The sequence below is a fragment of the Maniola hyperantus genome, chromosome 25 (assembly GCF_902806685.2).
Source record: "Maniola hyperantus chromosome 25, iAphHyp1.2, whole genome shotgun sequence".
In the NCBI taxonomy this organism is placed as follows: domain Eukaryota; kingdom Metazoa; phylum Arthropoda; class Insecta; order Lepidoptera; family Nymphalidae; genus Maniola; species Maniola hyperantus.
In genome coordinates, this window is record NC_048560.1 from 6,288,747 (window position 1) to 6,307,297 (window position 18,551).

Below are 18,551 nucleotides of genomic sequence, written 5' to 3' on the forward strand. Positions count from 1 at the left end.
TAGTGGGCCGGTACTCCTCTCAGACACAGTACAGTACAGTGTGGTACAGTGAGGTACATTGAGTGGTGTGGGAACTGTGAGGTACAGTGTTGGATCATGCTCACGGTGATGATGATGATGATGATGATGATGATGATGATGATGATGATGATGATGATGATGATGATGATGATGATGAAATATCGCGTAAAATAATATTAATATCACATAACAAATTGGATTAATTAACAGTGTTGGGAGTTAAGCAAATAATTGTGTGACCGAGTTTACAATAGGTTTACATTATTATCATTCTGATAAGGATGTGTAAATGTTGTTATATATGTAGGTATAATAAGTAGGAAATATCCGTATTTACGCCATGTTGAATTTGTTAGATGATTAAATTGTATTATTAGGGTTCCGTACCTCAAAAAAAAAACGGAACCCTTATAAGATCACTTTGTTGTCTGTCTGTCAAGAAACCTACAGGGTACTTCCCGTTGACCTAGAATCATGAAATTTGGCAGGTAGGTAGGTCTTATAGCACGCAGAAGCATCTATTGTCGTTCACCTTGGGCAGTGATCTATCGCTCCCAAGCGTGATAAGCGCAATGATCACAAGCGAGACTTGTTGGACGGCAGTAGTGTCTTTCTGCGAGCAAGTGCTCGCATTAAAGGAGGCGGCTGAACGAGAAAGAGAGCTGGATCCCAACGCTCATCCCATACGCCGTAAACGCCAAGGGCAAAGGAGGCGCCGATATGCTCACTACCTCGGGCCGTAAACCCGAGGAGGAAGGCAGGGGCATCCTGTAGGGAAGCCCTGTGAGGTATCTGTACCGCTGAGACGGCATAGTAGTATGCAAACTGCGTTCCTGTGCCGCCTCATCATGGCGCTGACGGGTCCGCTGGGTTTTAGTGGGTATTCTGGGTTACAGTGAGTCCCACATACCTCCCCGGAAGAAACGTGGTTCAGCTGCGTTTCTTCCGGGGAGGATGCGTAAAAGCATTTCCCAGCGAAAAAAAAAAAAAAAAAAAGGTCTTATAGCAGACATTAACACATAGGCTACTTTTTATCCCGGAAAATTGCAGAGTTCCCACAGGATTTTTAAAAACCTAAATCCACGGGGACGAAATCATCTAGTTATCTATATTTTCAAAAAATTATAGATCCCTACGAAAATTTTAATAACCTACAAGTACTAGTAGTAAATACAGTTAAGCACCGTAAACATTTAAACAACTTTTTGTTTGGATAGCCATGGAATTAAAAATGCTAACTATTCTTGAATAAGCATCCTCACAGACCAGTAAGTGTCCTTAAAAATGTGAATGAAAAAGTGGTTAGCTTTCATGAATCAAGTTAGTAGCCTACGGCTTTTGTTATTTTTGTGCCGACTGGGCCCTCTGTCCGTCTGTCTGTCAGCGGGCTGTATCTCGTAAACCGAATACCTAATGTAGAGAGTTGAAATTTTCCCTGAATGTGTATAATATCTGCCTACTTCTATTGCTACAACAACAATAATAATAATTTCAAAATAGCTGTCATAAAAATCCACACTCGATACTATTCAAAACCCCTTTTTCCCCCATTAGGGGTTAAATTTTCAAAAACCCTTTCTTAGCGGATGTCTACGTCACTATAGCTATCTGCATGCCAAATTTCAGCCCGATCCGTCCAATAGTTTGAGCTGTGCGTTGATAGATCAGTCAGTCAGTCACCTTTTCGTTTTATATACGAGTATATCATAGTTTTCATGAATACCTACTACATCCATTCTCCGGCTCGGGTCAACGCAGCTTAACCTACACAGTCTGACCTACGACAGACGTTCTTGCAAGTCAGCAACACCGTTCGTTATAGATGTAATCTCATTTATAAAAGTGGGTTAAAATAAAAATATACAGTTAAGTTGTGTAGCGGTTAACTGCAGTCACACCTGTCTAACTAAACCCACACCTTATGTACTTGAGTTAATATGTAATGTTTTATGGCCTTACTAGCTTATGCCCGCGACTTCGTCCGCAGTTTCACGCTAGACATACACGATCAAGTTTACCGGTCAAGTTTGCAGCGGACTTGAAGCGGCGGCGTCCAGTAAACTTGACAGTGTATGGGCTATCAGTTGACTGGACGCCTCTTCAAGTCCGCTGCACACTTGACGGTAAAATTGAGCATGTATGGCCAGCGTTAGGTTGTTAGAAATCCTGTAAAAACGCTTTGATTTTCTAGAATAACTAGAAGGTTCAAAAAGGTTCCCAATTCAAACAAATCGTATTTGTAAGAAATCAAACCTCTATTGTGAAGTAAACCTAGAAATTAGAATGTACTTCGTATCCATATCTACTTATCTACTAATATTATAAATACGAAACTGTGTCTGTCTGTATGTTTGTCTATCTGTCTGATAGCCTTTCACGGCTCATCCATTCAACCGATTTTGATGAAATTTGGTACAGAGATAGCTTGCATACCGGGGAAGGACATAGGCATACTTTTTATCCCGGAAAACCAAAGAGTTCCCACGGGATTTTAAAAACCTAAATCCACGCGTACGAAGTCGCGGGCATCCTCTAGTCTAAGATAAGAGAGTTTTCGGTCGCGACTAAAGTATTAAAAAGCTGGACAAAGGTCATAAAATATATCCATAATTATTAGAGTTCATAATTAATTACTTAATAAAATAAAGATTAAGTAATCCGCATATTTATCACCCAAAGAGCAAAAGCATCTTAAAACACACTGAAAAAAACCTTACCCAAAGGGCAAAATCATCTAAAAACACACTGAAAAAAACCTTAGACTTAAAAAAACATCCATGAACATGTTTTAGTTTTAACGAATCAATAGTCAAGATAAATGCCAAAGAACCCTTTTGAAAATCAAAACAATACCAAATTATTTAATCATACACTCAATATAATCACTTCACATACCACATACACAATGGATCATTCCATAATGTAACTATTGTCATAACACGATTGATCTATAAACCGATCTATAGATCATTGATCCATGCGTCTGCGCGTACGCAGGAACCGCGAAACACTAGTTTCAAAGATACCAAGAGCGGGAAATCGTAAACATCGAACGGAAGTGAGAGGGATGTATGGAGTTAGAAAGGGATGGACTGTGATTTGTTTGTGCAACTTTTAAATTAAACCTTGGTCATTGTCATAGATTAATGAATTCTAGAAGTTTAATCGTTAAAGCACTCGCCTTATGCCTAATATTAAAGTAACAGATACAAAATGGAGATTTAAAAAGTTACTTAAATGGCACAAAAACTTTCAACAAATTAGTGAAGTTCACCGGAGTTGAGAAATAGGTAAAAAACTACCTCTCCCACCAGGTAGAATTTTTTGTATATTTATCCCACATAAAAATGGGATTAGAAACTTGAAATGATACTGAACTTGATATTAGTTTATTTTATGACGTTGGCACTCACTAAGATAGGATCTTAGGAAATTCCACCCCTAAGGGGGTTACATAAGAGATGAAACTTTGTATGAAAGTCCCGTCATTTTTCACGTTAAATCAATGAAAAATTGGTATTTGGGCTGTCCATTAAAAATGAATAAATATACGTGTTATCACGGGTTTTCGAAATTTCAGCCCGGGGTGAAAGATTATATTTTGTCATACAACATTATAAACCAGACGCTATCAAACAAAACGTAGCTAAAGTCATAGTAGTTTTACTGTAACACGTTATTTCATGTTTCACAGTAAATTCAATCAGTAAATGTAACGTATAAAATAAAACCCATTGCGAATCGAATCACTGCATTGCAGACTCGCATTAAACGAACGTTACCTCTTACCTGTCACAGATTAAGGTCAAAAACTATAAACTTTAGTATCACAGCGACTACAGCTTTCATCGGCGAATTTAAGTACGTATTAACTAAAAGCCTGGCGAAATTAAATGGTTTAAAAGTTAAATTCAATCCTTGTTTCGCAACTTTCATTTTGGTATCCGAATAATGTATTTAAGTGACAGTGGATTATTTCGCACTAGCTGATGCCCACGAAGGAACAAAACCAAGTTGATCGATGTTATAGGACAAGCAAGAAAACTGAAGTGGAAATGGGCAGGTCACGTTATGCGACAGTCGGACAATAGGTGGACGCAGGAGAGCACAGTGGTGTCCACGCTACATAACGCGTCGCCGTGGCAGGCCCCGCACGCGCTGGCGCGCAGATCTGGAGGAATTTGATGGCCTCGGTGCGCTCTGGACGCGTCTGGTCGCTAACAGGGATACCTGGAAGAAAAAGGGGGAGGCCTTTGCCCGCGTTTGGGATGACCTCTGAATTATTAGAGCTAGATATACCTTATAAGCAATATTGACCAAAAAAACAAAAAAAAAAAAAAAAAAAAGGTACTAATAATTGGAAAAAAATGAACGAGAGTTAAAAAAAAAATGTATATATATAAAAAAAAAAAAAATTAGAGGTAGGCTTATTTATTTATTTATTATGATGCCCACGAATTCGTCAGCGCGGATTTAGGTTTTTAAAAATCCCGTGGGAACTCTTTAATTTTCCGTGATAAAAAGTAGTCTATGTCACTCTCCAGGTCTTTATCTATACACATGCAAAATCACGTCAATCCTTTGCACCGTTGCGACGTGATTGAAGGACAAACCAACAAACAAACATACTTTCGCATTTATGATAAGGTTTATAATGATGATCACAATGTGTTGTGTTGTTTATATGTGTGTGTTTTTATGAGAAAACAGAACTCAACTAAAGCTACTAGGGTTCTTAATGCGTTTTGTTTGAGAAAAAGCCCACAAAAAATCTCTGCCAGGTGTTCTCTTGTTGTCACCATCTCACATATATTCTTACTGAAATAAATTCTAAAGTTTCTTGTAAAAAAATTATTTCATTGAGAAGTTGGCAAATGGATGTTCAGTATTTTCTAAACAGAAACGGTGGCGCTTCTACGTAATTATAGTTAGTCTATGGAATGTTTACATTCAGTGACACGGAGCGGTTATTGAGATGAATCCGCTGACAGGAAGCTGGGTATGTCGCGTGTGATTTAAATATTACTTGTTACTATGTCATTTGAACAATACACTCGCATTCTGAATACTACGGTAATAATAGGCATTTTATTGCTAGAAGTAGGTACGACAATAGTGCAACGGGTGGGATTTGAACCCACGGACACACGACCGCATAGGTCTAGTAGGAGGGCGGGATAGTTGAAATCGCTCTCGTAGATAACCAGGGGAAGAGGTATTAAGAACATTGTAGAGAACAGTCAGAATATGCAAATTGCTTATTCATGTAAACTTTTTAAAAGTGTTTATGAATAGTCAGGTAGTTTTAATTTACCACTGGTTCGGAATGCCGTTCCTACCGAGAAGAACCAGCAAGAAACTCGGCGGTTGCTCTTTTTAATTTTTCAATCGGAGATCGGGGGTTCGATCCCGGGCACGCACCTCTAATTTTTCGGAGTTATGTGCGTGTTAATTAAATATCACTTCCTTTAACGGTAAAGGAAACCATCGTGAGGAAACATTACGATATCGATACGATATACGGAATCATTCGAAAAGCCTCAATAGCTCAACGGTTAAAGGTGGGGATTGAAATTCGAAAGGTCGCCGGTTCAAACCCCACCTGTTGCAGTATTGTCGTACCTACTCCTAGCACAAGCTTCACGCTTAATTGGAGAGGAAAGGGGAATGTTAGTCAAGGCCCAAGGGCCATGGCTAATATTCTTTAAAAAAAAAAAAACTACGCGGCAGGTCATAGACTAAGGATTAGGTACAAAACACAAGCCCAACAGGAATCTGTTTTTAGTTTTGCACAATGCTCACCACAGTAATATAAATACGCTTATGCCTTCTATGCAGCGATAGGTTAGGTATAGGTTTCTATTAGCGATGTAACGATACCGATATATCGGCCGATATAATCGACAGGCCGATATATCGGCATCGCCGATTTAAATACAGCCGATACACAGTTTGAAAAGCGCGCGAAAAGAACGGATTTGATTCCTTGATAAATGTTACCCAAATAAATGTTGATATGATATTTTACCTTTTTTCATTATTTTTAATTTCCATTTTTGCCACACTTTACAGAATGGAGTCTCTATTTATTCTATGTAACATCAGTAAGTTTTATGCATATAAAGTACATCATTATTTATTTACTGGATGTATTTACTACTAAGCCATCGATATCGGTATCGGTATCGGTATCGCCGATTATTTTCCTCGATAATCGGTATCGGTATCGTATCGGCAAATTCATGTATCGTTACATCCCTAGTTTCTATTATCATCATCATCTTGATCAACCGATCGCCAGCCCACGACTGAGTAAGGGTCTCCGCTTGAGCCTAGGAAGCCCTGGATCCCAGTTCCCAGTTGATTCAATTTCAAAAATCTCTAAGAATTTTAAATTACTGTTGTCCATCCCATATAAGGATGGGATTTTTTTTCCGAATTCCAAGGTGCTGGAATGGCGACCTCGCACATGAAGACGCAGTGTTGGAAGGCCCCCACTAGGTGGACGGACGACATCAGACGAATTGCAGGGAGCCGCTAGATTCAGGCGCAAGACCGTGGCGTGTAGAAGTCCCTACAGGAGACCTATGTCCATTGTCCAGCAGTGGACGTCTATCGGTTGTTGATGATGATGATGTATCAAAGTTTTCCGGGGTGTAAGAACTGAAACGGTGCGGATGTAGGCAAGCTATTCATCCCAAGTCACCCCGAGGCGTAGGCTGTAGACTTTAGTCGGGCAGTGAATAGTTTACACTGCGCCATTGTTGTCGCTATACGGCTCGTGAATGGGAGTCAGAATTTTAAGATTTCTGCGTAACTTTACTCGACCGACGTAGATAGTTTAGGTAGATAGATTCAAGAACATTCGCGGATGCGAATGCGAATAATATCTGCTACCAAAATTCGCGAATGCTTGCCGCCATTTGTCCATGGCTTGGTGACCTTGGCGGCAGTCCCGTTGCCAAAATGATAAAGAGAACTATGACTTGGTGATTTTGGCGGCAGTCCCGTTACCAAAATGATAAAGAGAAGACTGATAATGTGATTACGAGGTTAAGTTACTTTTTATTACATTAAAAAACACAAGAAATTGTTTTATTAACCGCCTATTAAATCAAACAAAAAAATTTAATATTCGCAAAACATTCGCAAGTAAATTCGCGGAATGCGAATGCGAATATTCGAATATTCGCGAATGCGAATTTTCGTTACGTCACTAGTACTTACTTATCATTATACTGGGTAGCTTATGCCAGCGACTTCGTCCGCGTGTACTACACAAATTTCAAACCCCTATTTTACCTTTTTAGGGGTTGTATTTTCAAAAAAATTCTTATCGGATGTCATAATACTAGTTACCATAGAATACTTAAGTTCCTACCTATTAGGTACTAAGTATTAGTACTTACTTCCTAATTTCATGCAAATCACAGACATAGGTAGATCAGTTATAAATGCGAAAGTGTGTTTGTTTGTTGGTTTGTCCTTCAATCACGTCGCAACGGAGCAACAGATCAATGACGTGATTTTTTGCATGGGTATATTGAAAGACCTGGGGAGTGACATAGGCTACTTTCTATCTCAGAAAATCAATGAATTCCCACGGGATTTTTAAAAACCTAAACCTAACGCGATTGAAGTCGTGGGCATCAGCTAGTTGATTATATATTTTAAGTCTTGCCACGGTCTGATTGCAGCCAAGCTCTAGTGTATAAATTAAAAAAAAAGTATATTATTAATTTAAGACGTAACACAACAGCAGTCAACCTAAAACATTTTATCTAAGTGGGGCTTCTCGATTTTCCACATGATTTGAAGTTATCACCTGCATCATATGGCCCGGTTTTAAATTACTCGACCAACAGCTGTTTTGATGACGCCATGTGAATTTTTTGTTTAGTTACATCGATTGTTGATAGATGGCGTTAGTTGTATAATAAGTTGCGGGGTACTGATATTTGATCAATTACAAAATAATTATTCAAGAGAAGATTTCAAGGATCTTTCCTGACGGCCGAAAGTATTATTGACGCCTGCCAGTGACGTCGAAGTCTCGACGGTTTGTTAGAAGTTCCCTAACTGTCGGAAACTGTGACACCGATGAGAAGAAATTTTAAAAACCGGCCAAGTGCGAGTCAGACTCGCGCACCGAGGGATCCGTACTACAATCGTATTTTTCACCATCAATCAAAAACTATTATGCATAAAAATAAATAAAAATCTGTATTTAGAATTTACAAGTAAAGCCCTTTCATATGATATGATACCCCATTATATATATTAATCTTACTTTGAAAGTTGAAAATACTAATTATTTGTTCATGAACACATTTTAATTATTTTTGTGATGTAACCACAAATTCACGGTTTTCAGATTTTTCCCCTTACGTTTGCTATAAGATCTATCTACCTGCCAAGTTTCATGATTCTAGATCAACGGGAAGTACCCTATAAGTTTCTTGATAGACACAACAGACAGACAGACAACGAAGTGATAAGGGTTCCTTTTTCCTTTTGAGATACAGTACCCTAAAAATCACTTACCATCAGATGAAATCGTGGTCAAGGACGAAGCTGTTATCGATAAAAAAGTACCAGGGACACACAATTAATGAAGAGGTTCAAGAGACAGATAAAGAGTACATTGACCCAGAAACTAAATATAATACATTACAATACAATACAGCACCTGACGACAATCAAAAGTATAGGCAACAATGATTTGTACATTTGCATACATTATTATGACACTTACTAATGAAATAGAATAGAATGTATTAAAGCCTAGTTCACACTTAAGATTTTATTGGAGCTTGATGTAAAAAAAAACCGGCCAAATGCGAGTCAGACTCGCGCAGCGAGGGTTCCGTGCTCGGGTATTTTTTTCGACATTTTGCACGATAAATCAAAAACTATTATGCTAAAAGAGAAATAAAAATCTGTTTTAGAATGTACAAGTAAAGCCCTTTCATATGATACCCCACTTGATATAGTTATCTTACATTGAAAACAAAAATACTAATTATTTGTTCATGACTAAATTTTAATTGTTTTTTTGTGATGTAACCACAAATTCAGTTTTTAGATTTTTCCCTTCATTTGTGCTATAAGACCTACCTGCCTACCAACATGATTCTAGGTCAACGGGAATATAATATTTCTATGGATCCCATTTATAAAATTAGTATGAATATTAGTATGAATTTAGACAAGTTGTGAGCCCTGACCTCAGAATGATGTCTGTTAGAAGTAGCCCTATTGTGACACTTACTGTTAGAGCGAGATAGCTAAATGCATTTAAGCTCTTGTTAGAACGTGAAAAAATGATTATGTTTTGTCCTTATCACCGTGGCCACTTTTTTTTGTTTGTCAAAATGTATTTGTACGTATTTGACAAACAACGTGAAGTGTAGAAGGAATGACATTTCACCATTTCACAATTGTAAGAAAATCTGCTTGAGCGACGCAAGTTGGCCACGCAAGTTGCAAATCTGACATATCTGTGGCGCTGACTAAATATGAGTGCACACTCGACCTAACCCAACTAGCTGTAGGACACGGCTCATAGGTATACTGTAGCCGGCTAATACATGTCACGATAACATCCGGTCGGATGAGCCTATTAAATCATGTGTACGTGTGGTCGAGCCCTAACTGTAAACGATGGTGCAAGTGCATGAGCTATAGCGATATCTATATACTTTACTATTATATAAAGAGGTAATGTCGTTAAGTTTGTTTGTAGGGGGTAATCTCTGGAAATACTGAACCGATTTTAAAAATTCTTTCACCAGTAGAAAGCTACATTATTCCTGAGTGACATAGGCTATACGGGATCTTTAAAAACCTACATCCACGCGGGCGAAGCCGCGGGGACCAGCTAGTCTTAAATATAGGAAAAAACTGGCCAAGTGCGAGTCAGGTTCGCGCAACGAGGGTTCCGTACTACAGTCGTATTTTTTCGACATTTTGCACGATATTTCAAAAACTATGATGCATAAAAATAAACAAAAATCTGTTTAAGAATGCACAGGTGAAGATCTTTCATATGATACACCACTTGATAGTTATCTTACTTCGAAAATTGAAAATACAAATTTCTCATGACCACGATTTTTTTTGTGTGATGTAACCACAAATTCACGGTTTTCAGATTTTTCCCCGAATGTCTGCTATAAGACCTACCTACCTACCAAATTTCATGATTCTAGGTCAACGGGAAGTACCCTGTACGTTTCCTGACAGACCGACAGACAACAAAGTGATCCTATAAGGGTTCCAATTTTCCATTTGAGGTACAGAACCCTAAAAAACTATCGGACGTATACGTAAGCCGCGGCTGACAGTCACGACGCGACAGATAGGATGCACAGTCGTTTGGGGCATATGCGGCTTGCGGACTCATCTGAACGTTTTCGGCTGACAAAAAAACGTCCAGCTGGCCAGAATTTGAACTATTGTAATTTTTTAAATTGATTTAATTATTTAAGTATAATTGACGAATTTTATTGTTCTTGGGTTAATTGGATTTTGTTGTTGTTAATACATGAATTTTAATATTGTAAAATTAGAATAATAAGTTATTTTGCATGTCACTCCATGGCAGATTGCAGGTACTGTACCCATAAGCCTAACATAACACATGTACCTCAATCTATGCAAATAAATAAATGAAATTAATTCTATCGGACGTCCGAGCGCTCAAGGACGGCACAAGCTTGGACGATTTAACCTATGGACTTGTAACGCGCCTAATATTACGAGTAAAAATTTCTGTCACTTTTGGTGCGGGACGAGGAAACACTACATAGACAACTTGACACACTCACTCAACAAAGTTTTGTGTCATTATTAACACACACATATCTAAATCTTCAACACTACTACATTTTACGCACACTAATATGTTATATACATCAACATACAAAGACATTACGAGTGTAAGACAGTCAAATTGATTTGCGATGCTACCGTATCGATATTTTAAAATATATCGATAGTTTTTCAGAAACAAAAGTAGAAGTAAGAATTTATTACTCGTATTTTATTACTTAAAACCAGTGTTTGGTCAGCGTAGCGTATTCTTGCATACATTCACCTCACTTAATAGGTAATTATCCCAAAAACTAATAATGCAACGTAAAAATAAGAAAAATATTTATTTAAAAAATATGCACATACTTTTTTACTTATTTTATATCATTTCTAATCTTTTGTATTTTTTTATATAACGAAATTTTCATTTAAAATTTCGATAGTGAAAATGTGCTTATTAATGACTTATATTATTATATAATACAAAATAAACCTGACCGCGCAAAAGCCTACCAAACATAATTAGTAGGTATATCAATCAATAAAATGTTTTTTTCTTTCCAATCAATCATTTATTTATTGCACATTGGGTTTACATGGTAATTCCAATATGGTGTACTCTTTGTCCAAAAAAATTAAATATAAGTTATTAAATATAACACGTATTGCCCTTACAAATTAGCAATGCAAAAATTTTCTCAATACCTGCCGCTTTTACCCCACAGCAAAATTCCATAAGACAGATATGATACTATGAAAATAAATTAGTAAACACACACGGTGGCCTCTTCTATTTTTAACACGTCATTATTTACCATTAGGTTAATGTTATGTACATTCTTGGCGATTTAATACATAAATTTTATACATTTCGCGCTTATCACTAAAATTGCGTTGCTTTAATTTTTTTTAAATGTATTAAGTACGTGAAATCACAGAAATCGACCAGTTTTATTACAAGTATAGGTAGCGAAAAAATTGTGGTAATTAATAATAACTATTCTTTACTTGACTTGAAGACGGTAATTTAGTCGTTAATAATAAAGAAAATGTTTTCATCGATATCGATAATCGAACCGCAATCACTATCGTACTACTACGTAATTTCATGCTGTTCACGCGTATTCAAATTTTAACCTAATTTGTATGTATCGAGGGTTGCAATTGTTTAGAAAAAACAAAATATAGCTCGTGAGGAGTGTGACTCGTTTCTACCGAATTATTACGTACTCAATTACTGAATCGGTAAAGTTCTCGATTGTTATTTTATTATAATAATTTATGTAATTTAATTTATAGAAAGCGTTTATTACACCAAAAATACTTACTTATGAAATGAAATTCCATCTTTTTGTAAATTTGATGTGTTTGATTTGTTCTTGCACTCACTAACGGCACAAACAGGCATTTTTCACCCAGCGTGTAAGACGTCGTCACACATCGAAAACGATTCTGACAATGACAAAATCGATTCCGCAAACAGTGTTTATAAACGCAGTGGATTAAAAATCCATTACTATTGACAGAGGGGAATAATCATGCGAGGCGCGTCCTTAGGTTAAATCGTCCAAGGGCACAAGGTTGTGTCCTCTACTTACGTCCGATAGCTTGCACAGTTCAGTGTACATTTTATTATACAGATACCTTAAGTCGCGGCGATCAACCAACCGTCTGATAATTTCAATTCAATTCAAATTTCTTTATTCTTTATTTTTAACTTGTTTCCAGATTCAACGTTTGATCTTATAACTTGCACCAAACAAAATTGCATCATACTTAATATTACCGAGCAATGAACGCTCGCGAAAAAAATGAGGCGACCAACGACACGAAGGCAAGCGGATTTCGCGACAGATCATACTTTATGGTTCCACCAGCGCAATAGCAATTTGCGGGACTTATAATCAACTTGTAAAAATCGGTTTCGCTGGTCATCTATTTGTTTAGTACCTTTTAGATTCGCCGACTTTTGAGACATCTATGGCCCTACCGCGGTTGTTTGACAGCAACAATGTCACGATCGCAATCATCTCTGATTGGTTAATGCTTGCTCACTATTGGCCACAATGCATTGTTGCTCCTTGTTGCAACAAGAATCGCACAAATTCAGCCAGTCAGAACAATTGAGATTGTAATAATGATTGATGCAGGTTTTAGACAATCGCCCCGCTGGTATCGAAACATGGCAGTTATCGACTTACTTTTATTAAGGTGGTAAAATCCGGACTGCATGATCGCTAACCTGTGGCAGCGCCTTGATTCGGTAAAAGCACAAAACACCATATTAATCACAGTCTATTTAAAAGGATATTCTATTGTTCCATTGTGTAATTATGTAAGATACTTACAAAATGACCTTCACCCGTTTCTTACACAATACATAAGGAAGCGACAAATTCTTTGGTCATTATTCATTATCCAGGTGTCGCAATCCTCTGTAATTTGTCAAAACACTTTCTTATAAAAGCGTTGATATAAGCTCCATCATTTTGAAAAATGGTTGTGGAAATAAACACATGACAATAGTTAGGGACTTTTGTTGTTTGTTGCTATGAAAGAGAATCCATACTATACCCTATCCGAGGAAAGAGTATATAGCGTGTATAGCGCTCTAGTGATAAGGCCCTCAGAAGTCTTTAGGCCGTAGTCCGCCACGCTGGCCAAGTGCGGATTGGCAGACTTCACACACCTTAGAGAACATTATGGAAAACTCTGAGGCATGCAGGTTTCCTCACGACGATTTCCTTCGACATTAAAACAAGTGATATTGACTTGCTCAAAAGTCAAAACGCACACATGACTCCGAAAAGTTAGAAGTGCGTGCTCGGCATCGATCCCCGGACCTCCCAACTGGAAGGCCGACCTCTTAATCACTAAGCTATCACCGCTTTTTAGGGTTCCGTGCCCAAAGGGTAAAACGGGACCCTATTACTAAGACTCCACTGTCCGTCCATCCGTCTGTCTGTCCGTCTGTCACAAGGGTATCTCATGAACCGTGATAGTTAGACATTTGGAATTTTCACAGATGATGAAGGTATTTGCTGCTATAACAACAAATACTAAAAAAACAGAATAAAATAAATATTTAAGGGGCTACCATACAACAAACGTGATTTTTTTGTTCGTTTTTATAGCTGATACGGAACCCTTTGTGCGCGAGTCCGACTCGCACTTAGTCGGTTTCTTTTTTAAATTTGTTAACAAAAGTATAATATTATGGATAGTACAAACAACAGCTGCATCGAAAGTAAGTAGGTACCTACCAGGAAATCATAAACTTTAGAAGGTAAAGTACTAAAAAAATGGGACAATCTCAACCACAGATCTGTTGTCCGAGATATGAACTAGTTTCCGCTGAATAGCCTTCAAAGCGGTTTCTATACTTGGCCAATGATAAAGGCACGAAAGCTCTTTTGTCGAGATAGAGGCAATCAACTGTGGAAGGCTTCAGTAATAAAACAAAATAAGAATACCGTTAGCTGGCGGTTAGAGAAAGGAAGCCATTTTTAGGGTTCCGTCATCATCATGATCAACCCCTACCCGGCTATGCCAACTACAGAGCACGGATATCCTCTCAGAGTGAGAAGAGTTTTGGCCATAGTCTACCAAGCTGGCCATGTGCGAAATGGTAGACTTCACCACACCTTTGAAAATATTATTGAGAACTCTCAGGCATGCAGGTTTCCTCACGATTCTCCTCACAGAGTGAGAAGGGTTTTGGCCATAGTCTACCACGCTGGCCTTGTGCGTATTGGCAGACTTCACACACCTTTGAAAATATTATTGAGAACTCTCAGGCATGCAGGTTTCCTCACGATTCTCCTCTCAGAGTGAGAAGGGTTTTGGCCATAGTCTACCACGCTGGCCTTGTGCGGATTGGTAGACTTCACACACCTTTGAAAATATTATTGAGAACTCTCAGGCATGCAGGTTCTCCTTCACCGTTAAAGCAAGTGATATTTAATTAATTAAAACGCACATAACTCCTATAAGTTAGAGGTGCGTGCCCGGGATCGAACCCCCGACCTTCAATTAGAAGGCGGATGTTCTAACCACTAGGCTGTCACAGCTTTTAGAAGCTTTTAGCACAGAAGATTAACTTAGCTACTTTTAATAGGAAAGCTTACTAAGTTATTTCCGATAAACACGAGTATATTTGAGGAATCGGCGCTTTATTGACTCGCGTTTCTGGAATGCCATGACTAACTTAACGCTGACACATCGGTCGCGATTGCAAAAAAAACATATCGCCGACGCGAATATGCCGTTTGCATTTCACACCCTTTCTCGTTGCGGCCATTCTTGCACGAATAAATTCAAAAGGGCTCTTGCCACCATAGATATTCCTGCGCTCATTGAACCGGCAGGGTTTAGTCGGGATGATGGCAAGAGACCTGATGGATTGACGCTTGAAAAAGTGCTTTACAATTTGTTTAGACCTAGAATCTAGAAGTGCATATTTCTCAGGTGAGATCATGAGGACATATCTTATTACCTTTTATTACACATTTACCTACTTGACTTGAGTACCCAGTACCTGCTTACAAAGTTACAATATGCCACACTAGCTCCTGTCGAAACAATGTAAATACATGACAATTTTATACCCATATCTATCTTAATCTTAAACAATAGAGTTTATAATTTAACTAGCTTATGCTCGCGACTTCGTCCGCGTGGTCTACTCAAATTTCAAACCCCTATTTTACCCCCTTTGGGGTTGAATTTTCAAAAATCCTTTCTTTGCGGATGCCTACGTCATGATAGCTATCTGCATGCCAAATTTCAGCCCGATCCGTCCTGTAGTTTGAGCTGTGCGTTGATAGATCAGTCAGTCAGTCAGTCACTTTTTCCTTTTATATATTTAGATGGAACAAACTACGCGTGAATCACAAGTTATAAATCTTGTCTAACTTCCTCATAATATACGTTTATAATCATGTCAGTTATGGCTATGACCATAGTATAGCAAAAATATGCGGCAGAAAGTAATGTATATCGGCCATACCTATGTGACGTTTTGTCGGTCTCAACGACAGAGACAACGCTCTACGAAACCGCTATCTATTTCTAAACGTCGATGCACATTATTTTCTGCCGCGTACCTACTCCACATCCTGTAATTTTGGTTGACATGTCATGCTATAGTTTTCCACAGGGATCATTGTGAAACTCGCTACAGTTATTCGTCCAAGGCTGACATATCTTTGTACAGTTGTTGTTGACAGTTGTTTAATGTTTTTAACATTGCAATGCATACTGGGTAACAGCTAGATATACCGCCTATAAATTAACAAAGTGACAGAGACAACGCTCTACGAAACCGCTATATATCTCATTCTAAAGGTCGATGTACATTATTTTCTGCCGCGTACTGTTACTTGTGTAATATATCCCTCTTCCAGCGTGTTTGTATATATCCATTTCAGTGCCCCCAGTGCACCCCTTGCACGGTGCAAGTTGCAACGAGGTCGCGTCCCATTTCCACTGATTATATCGAGAGTGCGGTGTCGCGAGCGTTTTCAATGCTGTCATGTTTTTTTTTTTCACCAAAAGGATCTTGTTAAAAGGATTCGCATTCACTGGTAGCGCAAAAAATAGACAGATTTCATTTCGGTTGTAGTTTTTAGTACTTAATTAAGTATTACTACCCATATTATCGGTTAGGCAGCATTCGGGAAGCTTCGAGATGTCTTCTTGTCCAAAATTCCTCAGTGCTTGAAGATCAAAATCAAAGTTGATCATGATGAAGTAAATAATTGATAGTACTGATTTGAATGATGATATCAGTAATAACCAATAACCGGTAACTATCATTCCCAACTGTGTCAAGGTGACATGTTTTTTTTTCTAACGTTTACTAAACGCATATGTTTGCATTTGACTTTTAAATATCAGATGATGTTCTTTAATACAAACGTAGTCAACTGACTCATTCGACTATTAAATGCTTTTGTGTTTAGGTCGCATTTCTGATTGAGTGGTTTCAATAGCAATTGTGCCCTAATCAAGTTAATATTGCAGTAAGGTTATTATGAAAGGCAAAACTCTCGATAAGCCGCTGTGTATTGTGGTTAATAAATAACTTCATTCTGGTATGTTTAATTATACCTACGATTAAGTATCGCAATCAACATTTTAAAAAAAATTACGCAATCGCCTTCCAGTCATTTAAAAGACACCATGAGGATTTCACGTAGTCCCAAAGACGCGAACAATGCAGAAATTGAAAAAAAAATGCAACATCATAATTCGTGAATTGTAAACTTTTTTATTTTTTACTTAAGTGCCTAACTACCTTAAAATAAAATGTTTTTCTTTGTACCTAACCAAAATCTCAAATAAACATTTTTGTTTTCATTTACCTACATTCACTTGCACTTGCGTTGCTAGTTTTCACATAGGTACAATTCACAAGTGTACGGCCCTCAGTACTGTCTCACATTGTCCTATGTGGCCCTTGACCAAAAAAGTGTGACGACCACTGGTCCAGTGATTAGGACGTCCGCCTTCTGATCGGAGGAGGAGTAACTTACTATTGAGAGCGGGCTTCCTTACAGAATGAAAAGGGTTTAGGTCAGTGTTACCCAAACATTGTTCTGCCATGGTCCGGTAATTTTCACATTGCCCCTTCGTGACCCACTTAACACTGACCAAGCTGGTTCCATTAGGTACGCCGGCGAACTTCGTACCGCCTAACAGTCGATTCTTTTCAGGATTTTTTTAAAATTTTTCTCTCCGTAAGAACCATCCCCGTACCGTACTTCAAGGAATATTATGAAAAAAAAGTTAGCGAAATCGGTTCAGCTGTTCGAGATTTGCGATCAGCAACACATTCAGCGATTCATTTTTATAGAAAGAGATAATATTATCGCTATTTGGTAATATTTTTAAAACAATGCGAGAATGTTGCGACCCGGGATTTTATTTTGATGGCCCGGTACTGGGTCGCGACCCGGCAAATGGGAAACGCTGGTTTAGGTTATAGTACTACGTCAGCCAAGTACCTACGGATTCACAGACTTCACTCACGCTTTCCTCATGATTTTTTTCCTTCATTCATATCATACCCATATCCATACAAAATATTATAGCTTTTCACAGCTTAACAGTTTAACGGAATTTGGTACAGTTAGTTATCCCGGGAATGGACCTAGGCTACTTTATATCTCGGAAAATCAGAGTACCCACGTCATTTTTGTCAAAAAACTATTTAAATCCACTCGCACTAAGTAGCAGACATCAGCTAGTAGTGTGTGATATTTAGTAGCTCATTAGGCATTAGGGATGTGAAAAAACCGGCCAAGTGCGAGTCAGACTCGCGCACTGAGTATTCCGTACTACAGACGTATTTTATCGACATTTTGCACGATAAATCAAAAACTATTATGCATAAAAATAAATAAAAATCTGTTTTAGAACGTACAAGTGAAGCCCTTTCATATGATACCCCACTTGATCTAGTTATCTTACTTTGAAAATTGAAAATACTAATTTATAAGAATATAACCACAAATTCACGGTTTTCAGATTTTTCCCCGAATGTCTGCTATAAGACCTACCTATCAAATTTCATGATTCTAGGTCAACGGGAAGTACCCTGTAGGTTTCCTGACAGACCGACAGACAGACAGAAAACAAAGTGATCCTATAAGGGTTCCGTTTTTCCTTTTGAGGTACGGAACCCTAAAAATTACAATAAAACACCACAACAA

The 18,551-nt window shown here is 38.0% G+C and overlaps 1 protein-coding gene and 1 long non-coding RNA gene across 7 annotated transcripts in view; one reads left to right on the plus strand and one right to left on the minus strand.

Annotated features, from left to right (window-relative positions):
• ena (ENAH actin regulator enabled) overlaps window positions 1–18,551 on the minus strand; it is an 85,626-nt gene that overhangs the window by 63,451 nt on the left and 3,624 nt on the right. For 4 of the 6 annotated variants that reach the window (XR_011238180.1, XR_011238179.1, XR_011238177.1 and 1 more), the window contains exon 1: window positions 2,893–3,020. The exons of 1 other annotated variant lie outside the window; for it this stretch is intronic. The gene's annotated coding sequence lies outside the window, so the exon portion shown is untranslated. Of the gene's footprint in view, window positions 1–2,892; window positions 3,021–18,551 lie in introns of those variants that run through there. One more of the 6 variants, XR_011238178.1, reaches the window with a different exon arrangement.
• The window catches only part of LOC138404081 (uncharacterized), an 87,942-nt gene that overhangs the window by 29,555 nt on the left and 39,836 nt on the right, over window positions 1–18,551 (plus strand). The window lies entirely within an intron of this gene.